This window comes from Pinus tabuliformis, chromosome Q (assembly GCF_031772625.1).
Source record: "Pinus tabuliformis cultivar Carrire ecotype Pingquan chromosome Q, CPIR1, whole genome shotgun sequence".
Classification (NCBI taxonomy): domain Eukaryota; kingdom Viridiplantae; phylum Streptophyta; class Pinopsida; order Pinales; family Pinaceae; genus Pinus; species Pinus tabuliformis.
The window spans coordinates 1,389,321,494-1,389,334,008 of NC_142296.1; positions in this window are offsets into that span (position 1 = coordinate 1,389,321,494).

The following is a 12,515-nucleotide window of genomic DNA, read 5'->3' on the forward strand; positions in this document are numbered from 1 at the left end:
ATGGCCTTAACTGCTCTGCTGACTTTGATGGAGGCTTTTAATTTTCACATGCTTTGATGTTGCTGAATTGATACTCTTTGCCGCTTCATCTTTCCTCTGATAACCTTTGGCACTGAACCTGGCCTCTTTAATGTCTTTTGAGTGCTTTAAACTGTCCTATCGACCTTTTAGGGCCGTTGCCCGACCCTCTGTTGCTTTAAAAATTGTGTTTTCCCCTTTCTGTATGCTTCAAGAAGAAATTCTGGTCATTTCGCGCCTTTTGGGCCTGCTGGAGGCCAAGCGGTGAGGGGCTTTCCATTTCGGCCTACTTCCCATAGCCATGCGCGATTATGGCTAGGCATAATCGCGCATGAAAAACTGCCTTAGATTCTGATTCCGCGCTTCCTAGGCTATGATTTGTGTCTTTCGCACTTTTTGATGGTGACGTCAGCATGACGTCGGCGGTGGGTCCCAGTACGGTGGTGACGTGGTAGGGTGACGTCATTAGATGATGTGAGCAATACGGATGGGTGACGTGGCGGTACTGTGGAGGAGGTGACGTGGCAGTACGGTGGCAGCTACATGGCAAGGACATGGTGGCAGGAGGCCGACGCGGGATGGTACGTGGCAGGGTGACGTCATGCTAACGCAGGCGGGGGAAGAGCGGTATCCGGTTTCGAGTGCACCGCCTTTCTGCGTAGGTGGTTTCGGCAGAGGGGGCTCCGCCACAGCCGGGAGGGCGACGTGTGGCGGGAGTACGGCGAGAAAACCGCCGATCTCCTGGGCGTTAACCCTCGATGGCTTTGGAGATGAGAAGACCCGCCCACCGTAGATCTGTGGCGCGGGCGATCGAACGGTTGGAGGCACAGATGAGGCGGCGGAGGGATAATGGACAGGGCCCGCGGCGCATTTGAGTAATTTATTAAATGGCGGGGGGGTTTAAACATTAGAAAAGTGGGTTTACGGGTTTATAACAGATTTTAAAGGCATTGGAAGGGGTCCGAAAGCCCCGAAAGATGGATTTATGCAGTTTGAGAAGGGTTTTAAGGCAAAACAAGGGGTTTATGCCTTGGGAAGGTGAAAACAAGTTAAATAAGATGGTTTTTATATACATGAAAGGAATTGTATGCTGTCTGATGGATTAAAATGCATAAAACAATAGTTTAAGGGTGGAAATGAGAGCTCTTGCTGAGTTTCAGATAAACTTAGCAATTCCCAATGAACTTATGGTTATGTTTCAACCGGGGGGAGGGGATAATTATATAGGGGAGCTATTAACATAATTTTAGTAGGGGAAGGGGAAAACTGACAGGGATTTACATAATAGAGCCAGTAGTTAATATGAAAGTGTGAAGAAAGCGCTAAGTATGTGAATCTAAGGCTATTAGGGGGGATAGAACTTGTAGAAGGGATAGAAGCACTCCTAAGTAAAGCAGATCTCTACTTAGGCAGATGTTTTAAGAAACATGATGAAACTAAGAGGCTCAAGCAGATCTTGACCTCTTCAGGGAAGTTAGTGAGTGATTTGGGGAATTATAAGAAGGGTGAGTTTAGACATGCCTTGCTTGAGCTCCTTCAAATGAAAACTGCCTTGTACCTGTGACCTGAAGTACACTATTACTTTAAAACACAAAATTGATCACAAATCAACATTCTGCAACCTCAAAACTACCTACCCAGCCTACTTACCTAACATTTTTCCTTCTTTTGGTTTGGGTGCACTTAGACTTGCAGACCCTGCTTGTTGTGGGGAAAAGTATCCGATGCGGATGACCCTATCCCTACTCTAAAGGTGACAGTCTTTAGCAACAACTGAAAGTAAAGCTTTGATGATTTCCTTTATGAAAGTACAGAGAGAAGGAAGAAAAGATTAACCAACCTGGTGTCTTTCGCTTAGTCGATCCTTGTCCTCTCTCTTTGTCTCTTGTTCCCAGCTCCTTGCTCTCTTTGCCGGTCCAGCTACACACAGATCCTGCACAAAACAAGAGAGGAAACTACAAGATACATGTACTCATAACTGAAGCATGGATTAGGGTGAATCAAATATACATGTAAATACAATACATCAATGCAATACAAGTATATAGGAGAACATGCAAAACTTTATTGATAGAAGTAACAGGGTTCTGAGAAGGTTACAACCAATGATGGCTCCAATCCAGCAGCACCTCCCAAGAAGCAAGAACTCTCCTCTTCACCTCTAGTAAAACAATCACCCAATAGCTCTAACTGTAAACCAACAGCACCTCCTTGCTTTAACAAAATTCCAGCCTCCTTAGACCTCATAGAAGAGCTCTATATATAGGAGAGAAGAAGAGAGGATGAGTCAGCTTGAGGCTGGCATAGAGCTGACTAGTGTCCTCTCCCTCTTCAGTTAATCTTCAGTCCTTGAGTCCACTTGGAGATCCTTGCTTACACATGGTGATCAAGTACCTCTTACTCATCACAGGGCGAATCTCATGAACCAAGTGTCAGTTTGGAAGCTTCCTGGGCAGTTGACACCTTGCAGGATGACTGTGCCACTTGGCCAATCTCGCCCAGCGCAGGTAGCCTTCATTAATTTTGACTTCCAGCGCAGGTACAAGGAGGAACAGTTGCATTCCAGCGCAGAAGCTCAGTGGAGCAGCTGACATGATCCAAAATAAGCCTGTTTTGAAGTGTTTTCAGGTGGAGAACTGATTGGAAGTGCTGTTGTTTGATGACCTTGTTCTTTTAGGGGTAAGAACAACATGTTTAGGGACTGAGGATCCCTGTAATTATTGACATTCCATGCTCCATGACGCGAGGCACAAAAATGTCTATAACACTGCTTTACAATTATTTTTTTGACTGCCCTCATATCTAAATCTCCACTTATTTCTGCCAAGGGCCCAGATTAAGCAGTTGGGCTCCTTTAATTCTCTACCTATCTACAAATCTGCCAACATTAAGCTGTTTGGACAGATATTCATTCTCTATTTCTAAAGCAAGAAATTGAAACCTAGGGAAGCCAAGATTAAGCTATTTGGACTTCCCTTAACAGAACATTCTTCAAAAATGGTTAAGTCATCAAAATTGGAATACATCAGTGTTACAGGGAAAAGTGTCTATTTAGAACTGCTCTATCCCACTAAGGTGTGACAGCTGCCTTAGAAACAAACAGAGAAAAGCTACTTATGTTTCTCCTTTATGAAGTATAGATAGAGAGGAATAGAAAGACCAACCTTTGTCTTGCGCTAATCCTTTGATTCGATCCCTCTCTTCTTTGATAGTCCCCAGCTACCTGCTCCCTTGCACGCCCAGCTTCACAAAGTACCTGTAAGATCACAGAAGCATAGCACTATACAAAGACATGGATCTATATTCATAAACAACTTAGGATCAGATTTAAATTGACCATACAATTGTAACAAGCATCAATGATACAAAATCATGAAGGAAAACTCAAATAGCTTTTATTGATAAACAAGAAAAGATCCAGGAGGAGTTATAACCAGTTGTTCAGACCCAGCATCAACCTCCTAGCAAAGAAACCCCTATTCACCTCAAACAAAGCTTAGATCACCCAACAATCTGATGTTTATCTCTAGAAACCAACAACAATTCCTTACAATATGCAAAATTCCAGCCTCTGGATCTCTGGGATGAGGGATCTATATATAGATATCTGTAAGGGGGATGAGTCAGCTTGTGATTTGATTAGTGTCTTCTTTCTGTCAGTTCTTGCTTCCACTTGAAGACTGAGGGCCTCTTACTCATCCTTGGTCGAATTCAGTGAGGCAAGTGTCACAGGAGAAGATTCTAGAAGCTTCCATTGCCTCTCCATCTCACAGAATGACACTGCCATTTGTCACTTTTCGCCCATCGCACCCCACAGAAGGGACTTTTGCAATGCAACGCACCCTCACAGTGTACTTGGGTGAGATGCAACGCACCTAGCCAGTGGAGTAGCTACAATGATCCTGCTTTGACCAATTTTGAGTAGTTTTTCATGGAGAACTTCTGGGAGAAGCTGTAATCTGTTGACCTTGTTCCTTTAGGGGTTAGAACAACACTTTTAGGGACTTAGGAGCCCTTGGTTTATGGACATTTCTTGCTTGGTGTTGTAGGGCACAAAAATGTCTATAACAGTTGCCCCCTAAAGTATGAGGCCGTTAACCTTTTGGTGTCGGGTGAAATGCTTTATTATGAGGATCCGAAGTTCTTTCAATGTTGGGAGGAGACCTGTAATAAGATACAATACAATACATTATCTTCATAATATTTTCATGATCTAGCTGAGGCGGGCATTCCCATGCTCAACTTTATAAATTCATTTTCATGTACATAGGACAGACAACCGTCTGAGTGTAGACTGATGATTCTGATAGAGCCATCACCCTTTTGGTAGGATGATTATCTGTGCTGCAATGTTGTACATTTAATGTCTTTATTTCGGTAAATATATATCGTAGCTCGGATGGATGAAACTAGATCCAGGGTCTTCAATCTCGTATGATCTTCACTCGAAGTACAAGTCGATCCATGTGAGAAATGTTCTGAAGTCGAACATGGAAAGACATCGCTTGATTACCAGTCAATGATGTAAACTATTAACAAGCGCGAGAGGAATCACTGATAATGATAATGACCCTCAAGGTACTGCAGTACAATTCACGTGGTGTGAATAAAGGGCTTGGCATCGAACACCATGCAAAATCTTTCGGTCGAAGGTCATTGATGTATACCTGTCGCCGGAAGTGAGAAACTTGCCATTGAGGCATGCAAGCTTCAAAGTACTGAATGGGGTGTTCCTAGATCAACTTCTTGGATAATGAGCTGATGTCGACAAGAAGTGATCCATCACAGGAGGGCCTTAATGAATCCCACATCAATGACACGAAACGGAGCAAATGATTTTGATGGAGGTGAAAACGATCTGGTGATATAAGGTTCAGGGTGGCGGTCATGAAAGAATGGAGTATAATGTATGGTAGTGGGTGAGACACAGGTGACTTCTATGGATGACTTCTCTTGAACATATCGGCGACACTGATGTGATGGATTGGTAGCATTAACCCCAAATGTGGATGGTATGGCGTGACCATGGTGATATGACCGGTGAATGAAAACAACCCAACCCAACTCAGACACGGAGTGGAAGTGTCATGTTCAAGAGCGACTTGCTACCAACAAAGTTTCTTTGAGTTTTCTTCCCAATTTTTCCCCAGTCATTGCTGACCAGTACCTCTTTATTTTTTTCAAGCTTGAGGAGGATAACATATGCTTGTTCTATAATTTTCCCTTCGAGCAAACCCATCGCTATGTTTTAACGAGCCTAGCGATAGTGAAACTCGTTCTCTTCTAAAGACAAGTTTGTCGCTATTAATATTTTTAACGAGTTTAACGACAAAGATAACTCGGTCCTTTTCAATTTTAGAGAGTCTGAAAAGGAACGTAAAGGTAACTCCAAAATTCCTTTCTCGTCATCTAATCCCTTAAGTCCGAAAAAGTATAAAACAATACAGAAGGGATGGATTTTCGATACTTTTAACGAGCCAAACAAAACAAGCGCTCGATCTTTTTCTGTAATAATCCCTCAGGTCCAAAAATATTAAAATCTAGAGGAGGGATAGCACTTTCTGTCCCTTTAACGAGCTAGAAAGGCCAGTGGCTCGGCAATATTTTCATATTTTACGAGTCAGTTGAAAAGAGCTTAAAGGAGACTCGTCTTTTGAGGAACGAGTGATAAAACGGGTAGCAGCTGATTCTAGGTAAGGTTTGGAATTTTCCAATCACGGCAGTGTCACAAGGATGGCTAGTGAAATCACTCTTCGCAGTTGTTCCTCAAAATGGGTAAACAATCAAATGGAGGTGAATGATCGGCCAATGAAAAAGTGTAGGTGATGGTGCAAACACGACCAAGGCTTTAACGGCTGAAGTACTACATTCACGATGGTTATTTACCGGGGAATAGTTCGTTTTTTAATGAGCTTAAACGCGGGCGGAAACATTTGCTCATGTCTTATGTTTATTTTTTAACGAGCTTGAACTATGTGCTAAAACTGCTCGATGCGGGTTTATTTTTTAATGAGCTTGAACCTTGCGGTAGCACTGCTCGATTAATCCAGTCTTGTGATAAGAATGTCTCATATAAAACGGCAACTTTTAGAGTTTTGCCACACATCCTTTCTTTATGCAAGTTAGGAGATGACCAATCCTACGAGTTTAAAGGGTTAGAGGTCCTAAAAATTTTAAAAATAAATAGTCGCTCTTTGCTTGCATTCCAAAATGTTTGCATGCCCCCAGGTATAAAACAGAGTTTCAAGGTTACCCCTTCTTTAGTCCGTTAAAACTTTTGTTTTACCGAGAGAGGCCTAACTCTTACAGGTTACCAAAGATAGTTCTATTTACGGCATAAACAAAACACTTCTCTGGCGATGTCTACCGAAATAAACAAAGGTGAGCGGCGATGCCCGCCAACTCACATAACTTTGACAAGAGAATCTTGTTCTAGAATAACCCCCTCTTCCAATCACGGACGGGGTACAGACCAGTCATATTCTCCCGCGGAAACCTACCCTATACCCGAAGTTTTCCTGCCAAAGCAGACCAGGGTGCATGCCCCCTGGGTTTCAGTCATATCCCTCTGAATCACTCGCGCTCATCGGAGGACAGACTGGAGATTGAGACATTTCTTGTGTGAAAAGACCATTTAGGGATGGTATATGACTATTTGCTATGCGTGATCCGGGAAATGAAAGCTGGTCCACGAGCTTGACCACTCTTCCTTTGTGCGGAAAACACATCACTCTAAAGAGTGATGAGACAATAGCTCTCATGCAATAAATATAGTCTCGTCCAAGGAGTAGATTGTAATCTAGGGGTCCTTGAACTACCATTATGTTCATGTGAACGGTTTTCTCTCTCAATTTTATGGGCACATCGGGAAGGATTCCTAACGGTCGACTGGTTCCTTTATCAAAGCCTGTTAGATTTCTCATCTCAGGCAAAAGCGATGGACCAAGCGCTTTCCAAGCAGTTGAGGAAAGGATACTCACAGAAGCCCCCTCATCTATGATGGTACCATCCATAACCATTCTATATATTTGAACAATAATCCGAAATGGTATACTGGCCGGTAAATAGGGTCTGCCTAGTTGATTCCAGTCGAAGGAGACAACTAGGTTGCCTGGAGGTGGGACCGAATAGACGGTCGGGTATGACTCTGACGAACTTCCTTCCTGCAGTAAAGGAACAGGTAGACTGCCCCCATGTTCATTGGAGTCTGTGCTTATGAAAAGAATTTGGATGGTGTCATCCTTGTTCTCTTCAGTGATTGTATCATCTGAAGATGGAACCCCTGAAGGCAGGACCAGGTCAACTGCCGCCTCAACCTTTTGACTTTCATCTGGTATGGATTCAGATGGTTTATCTTCAATGATAGGTGCTTTGGCTGACCACCTGAGCGGGTTAGCCGGAGTTTCAACCAGTGATGGACTCGACAAGAGTTTTCTATATCCAGGAGGAAGTCGTAACGGTGAAACCGGACGATCATCCAAAACTCTTTTAGCTTCGTCTAATAAGGGACACCGGTGGACAACATGATCACCTTCGCACAGTTTACAAGGAAATCTATATTTTCCTTTTTGTCCTGGGGCTTCACTTTCACTAGTTGATTGTGTGTTTTCAACATGATTATCAAAGGTTGACGACACCGGGTTATGCAAACGAGGAGACCAATCCCTTAAGATCCGAGGGATGCAAGGACAATCTCTGTGAAAGTGGTCTCCTTTGCAAATGACACATGGCAATTTAGGCTTAGTCGGTGCAGTGTGTGGATTTTTGTTAGACGACACTCGTTTGCCCCCATTCGCTTTTGGCTCCTTCTTCTTCTTCTCTTTCTTCTTCTTTTCCTTCTTCTCCTTAGGTACTTGACTTTTGGCTTTACCAGCCCCATCAAGCGAAGAGGAAGGACGAGAGGAAGAATTAGAGGAAGTAGAAGGTTGGTGGGTAACTTTGGACTCGTCTAATTGCTGATTCGATTGTTCAGGAATTGCGGTGTTCTGAACGACAGAGGTTAAGAAGAGCCATACAGGCAAACCAATTGTCAGTCCTGGAAGCGACAATGTGGCCATATGGGGTGCACCAACATCTCCCCAAGAGGAGAAAGGACTAGGATTTCCTCCAAGGGGAATTCCTTGGTTGGTGGATTCCATTTTCTCAACCCAAGATCAACGTAGGAAAGGGGTAATGAATATTCCGTTAAAAATAAATTTTTAGACGCTTTGACACAACTTGTTTTTTCAGTTTTTAAGAGTCGAGAAAAAACAAAATATGACTCTAGTCGCCTTCGATTTTTAATGAGCCTGAAGTGACAAGTGCTCAGATGGACCTTTTCCGTTAAGGAGTCTGAAAAGGAACGAAAGGGACTACTCTGGAAGTCTAGGTAGAGGGAGTACTAAACCAATCGCAAAACTGCAGAATACTTTTTACGGTACGGAAGTCAATCTTCCCAAATGTTGTGTTCAGTGCATTGTGATCGATAGGGTGGCAGACACAGCTTCCTATGGATAAAGGATTTAAGGCTATAGGGGTCTCCCAAAATATACTCGACGGTACGTGGGAGCACAAGTCCGTACTGGCACTTATCGTTTCAAAGTGAAGGAATCACCCATCCATCAATGAGAACAACAGTTACTAGGCTTTACGACGCTGGAATACGTCTCTAGCCTAGACCTCTAAATGTTGTGTGTTAAGTTCCAAAGCATTGTTAGATTCATTGAATTTATTTTAAGTTGATCTTGCTTATGAAGTTTGCCTTTCAGGTTCACCACGAGATGTAGATGTAATTCCTAAAATGAAATCTAAAGATGATAAACAAACTTTTTATCTCTTTTGTGCAATGAAAATCCTTGCTAATAGGGAAAAGAAAGACAGAATATTTTCACAAAGAGCAAAGAGCACACTGTAAATGCACTTTCCTAAATCAAGCCAAACAGACTGTCTATATGCAAATGCACATGCATGTATTTGTTTTCGACTTTCTTAGTATATGGATGCTAAAAAGAAATCTGAATTTCTTTTCAAGTGACAAACATAAACAAGCTTCTTTTCGAAATCAAAAATAGAGATGATTACGACACCTTACGATTTTGAAATGAATACTTGTTTTTGACACTAGAAAATTACAAATTCAGATCAAAAGAAATAGTAACAAGATAATCGACCATCAACAGTAATCAAACTTTCTCCTATGATCGAAATCGACACTTGCGACAGATTCAAATCAAAGGACGACAGTACGACTATGCTACTTTTACAAAGGAAAACTGTAAATGACTCAAAAAACACACAAAAAACATCTACAGTTCTTTTGTAAAAAGGAGGCGTAATAATAGCAAGGAAAAGGAGTTTCAGACAGACATATACTGATCACAGGCAGCAAAATTCAGGAATAGAACTGGAAAGGATGATCCACAGAAGCCACAACTGCACAGAGCTAGTCTGATCAGTGCACTTGTAACACAGGGAATCTGAAATGCAGCGCAGGTTGTCCCTTCGAGAAGTGCGCTGAAATTCAGAATCTCTGAACAGTACCTACGCTGGGCCAGAAACGAGACTCTGTTCGGGTTCTGGGTCACAGTTTACAGTTCAGTTCTTGGTTTTTGGCTGAGTAAAAAGCAATTAGTAATGAAACAATCAGGGGTAGATCTAAGGAGGATCTAAGAGCTATCACAAGGGCAATCAGATAGTTTTTGAATCAGTTGTTTAAATCATAAACAGATCCAGTGATTGGATTGAAGCAGCAGTTATCTACTTTGCATCTGTTATGGCAAATGCAGTTCGAATGCTACTTATAAGTTTATGAAACAAACAACAAAGAATGATAAACAAACAAACTAATTATCTCCCCAGCGGAGTTGCCATTTTGTTACAGGGAAAAGTGTTTATTTAGAACTTCTCTATCCCACTAAGGTGTGACAGCTACCTTAGAAACAAACAGAGAAAAGCTACTTATGTTTTTCCTTTATGAATTATAGACAGAGAGGAATAGAAATACCAACCTCTGTCTTGCGCTAATCCTTTGATTCGATCCCTCTCTTCTTTGATAGTCCCCAGCTACCTGCTCCCTTGCACGCCCAGCTTCATAAAGTACCTATAAGATCACAAAAGCATAGCACTATACAAAGACATGGATCTATATTCATAAACAACTTAGGATCAGATTTAAATTGACCATACAAATGTAACAAGCATTAATGATACAAAAGGCATGGAGGAAAACTCAAATAGCTTTTATTGATAAACAAGAAAAGATCCAGGAGGAGTTACAACCAGTTGTTTCGACCCAACATCAACCTCCCAGCAAAGAAGCCCCTCTTCACCTCAAACAAAGCTTAGATCACCCAACAATCTGATGTTTGTCTCTAGAAACCAACAACAATTCCTTACAATATGCAAAATTCCAGCCTTTGGATCTCTGGGATGAGGGATCCATATATAGATATCTTAAGGGGGATGAGTCAGCTTGTGATTTGATTAGCGTCTTCTCTCTGTCAGTTCTTGCTTCCACTTGGAGACTGAGGGCCTCTTACTCATCCTTGGTCGAATTCAGTGAGGCAAGTGTCACAAGAGAAGATTCTAGAAGCTTCCATTGCCTCTCCACCTCGCGGAATGACACTGCCATTTGTCATTTTTCGCCCATCGCACCCCACAGAAGGGACTTTTGAAATGCAATGCACCCTCACAGTGTACTTGGGTGAGATGCAATGCACCTAGCTAGTGGAGTAGCTGCAATGATCTTGTTTTGACCAATTTTGAGTAGTTTTTCATGGAGAACTTCTGGGAGAAGCTGTAATCTGTTGACCTTGTTCCTTTAGGGGTTAGAACAACACTTTTAGGGACTTAGGAGCCCTTGGTTTATGGACATTTCATTCTTGGTGTTGTAAGGCACAAAAATGTCTATAACAAGCAGTGGCATTTAGACTGTCACACTTTCATGCCCTCTTCTTTGACCTCTTTCTGGAAATATGGAGCATTGCAGCATGCAAAGTATGACATATTTGGCATGTAAAAATGTCAATCATGAAAGATGAACACCTGTTACAACAGGAGGCTAACAGTGGCTCCACTTGGGGATGGATTTTCCTTGTGAAAAGCCAAGAACAGCAGGTCAGACTGCCTTGATCTTCTATTGTTGCTATAGATTGAAAAAACTTCTTTGTGCTGGCTGTTAAGAGTGTGAAACTTTGAAATATGAATAGCTCTCTCCTCAACTGAATTACTATGAACTATATAGCATCGCCTGCTTTCTTCTACGTGCTCAATGTGATGTACAATATTGCTTGAGCATTGTGCAATTGAAAAATATAGATCAAAACTGATGTGTTTCTTTAGCTCTGGTCTAGAAACAGTTGCTGAAAGATTGCTCCTCTCTTGTTGATACTGTTTGACTAAAGATTGTAAGCTACACACTGTTTTTCTTTTACCATGAATTTTTGTGATATGACAGTGCTACTCTTGCTGTTTTGCAGAGATTAATGCAGTGATAGAGCCTTAAAAAAATGGAATTCTTGCATTAACTGTGTCTTCGCAAATTTTGTTGTTGCTTCTCTAACAACCGAACTGCTTATAGAAAAAATAAACAAAGTGCTGATATATACACATATCAATGTACAAAGAAATATGTACAGAGCTGCATTGTATCCTTTTAAAAGGGATCATGGTAATGTTTTAACATTCGGCCATTAACAGGGCCTTCCTCAGCAGTGCTACCCTCTAGAGATTTGAGAAAATATGTGTTATTCCCCTGAACAGTAGAAATAACAAATGGCCCTTTCCATAAAAAATAAATTTTGCATGTTTTCCCTTGTCTTCTCTTCGTGAATCCCACCTTAGAACTTTGTCGCCAATGTAGAAATCCTCAGCCTTAGCTCTCTTATCAAACATCTTTTTGAGCTTTTCTTGCAAAATTTGAGCTTTGTCATAGACTTGCTCTCTGGTTTGTTGAAGATGAATGGTCTGATTGATTCTTCGTTGAATGTGATTTGGTTCACCCTGAATCTCCTGTAACACTTTGATAGTAGGGATGCCCAAAGATGAAGGAAATCTGGTCTCCATGCCATATACTAGCTCATAAGGGCTCACCCCAATGGATTTCTTGGTTGAAAGTCTGTCTGTCCATAGGGCATTTGTGAGCTTTTTATGCCAGTTCTTCTTGTTTTCTTCTAAGATCTTCTTGATAATATTAATTAGACTTTTATTTGAGGATTCGGCCAAGCCATTACCTTGAGGGTAATAGGCCGTAGAGTGGCCCAAGGTAATATGAAATTTATGGCAAAAGTTGATCATCTTTTTGGATTTGAAAGCAGTGGCGTTGTCAGTAATGATCTTCTCAGGGCAGCCAAATCTAGAAAGGATATTGCACTAAAGGAATTGGATAATGATGGTGTCATTGGCTTGCCTGCATGGGATGGCTTCAACCCACTTAGTGAAATAGTCAGTGGCCGTTAGAATCCACTTGTGCTGGCCTGAGGAGGAGGGATGGATTTCTCCAATGAAGTCAAGACCCCATT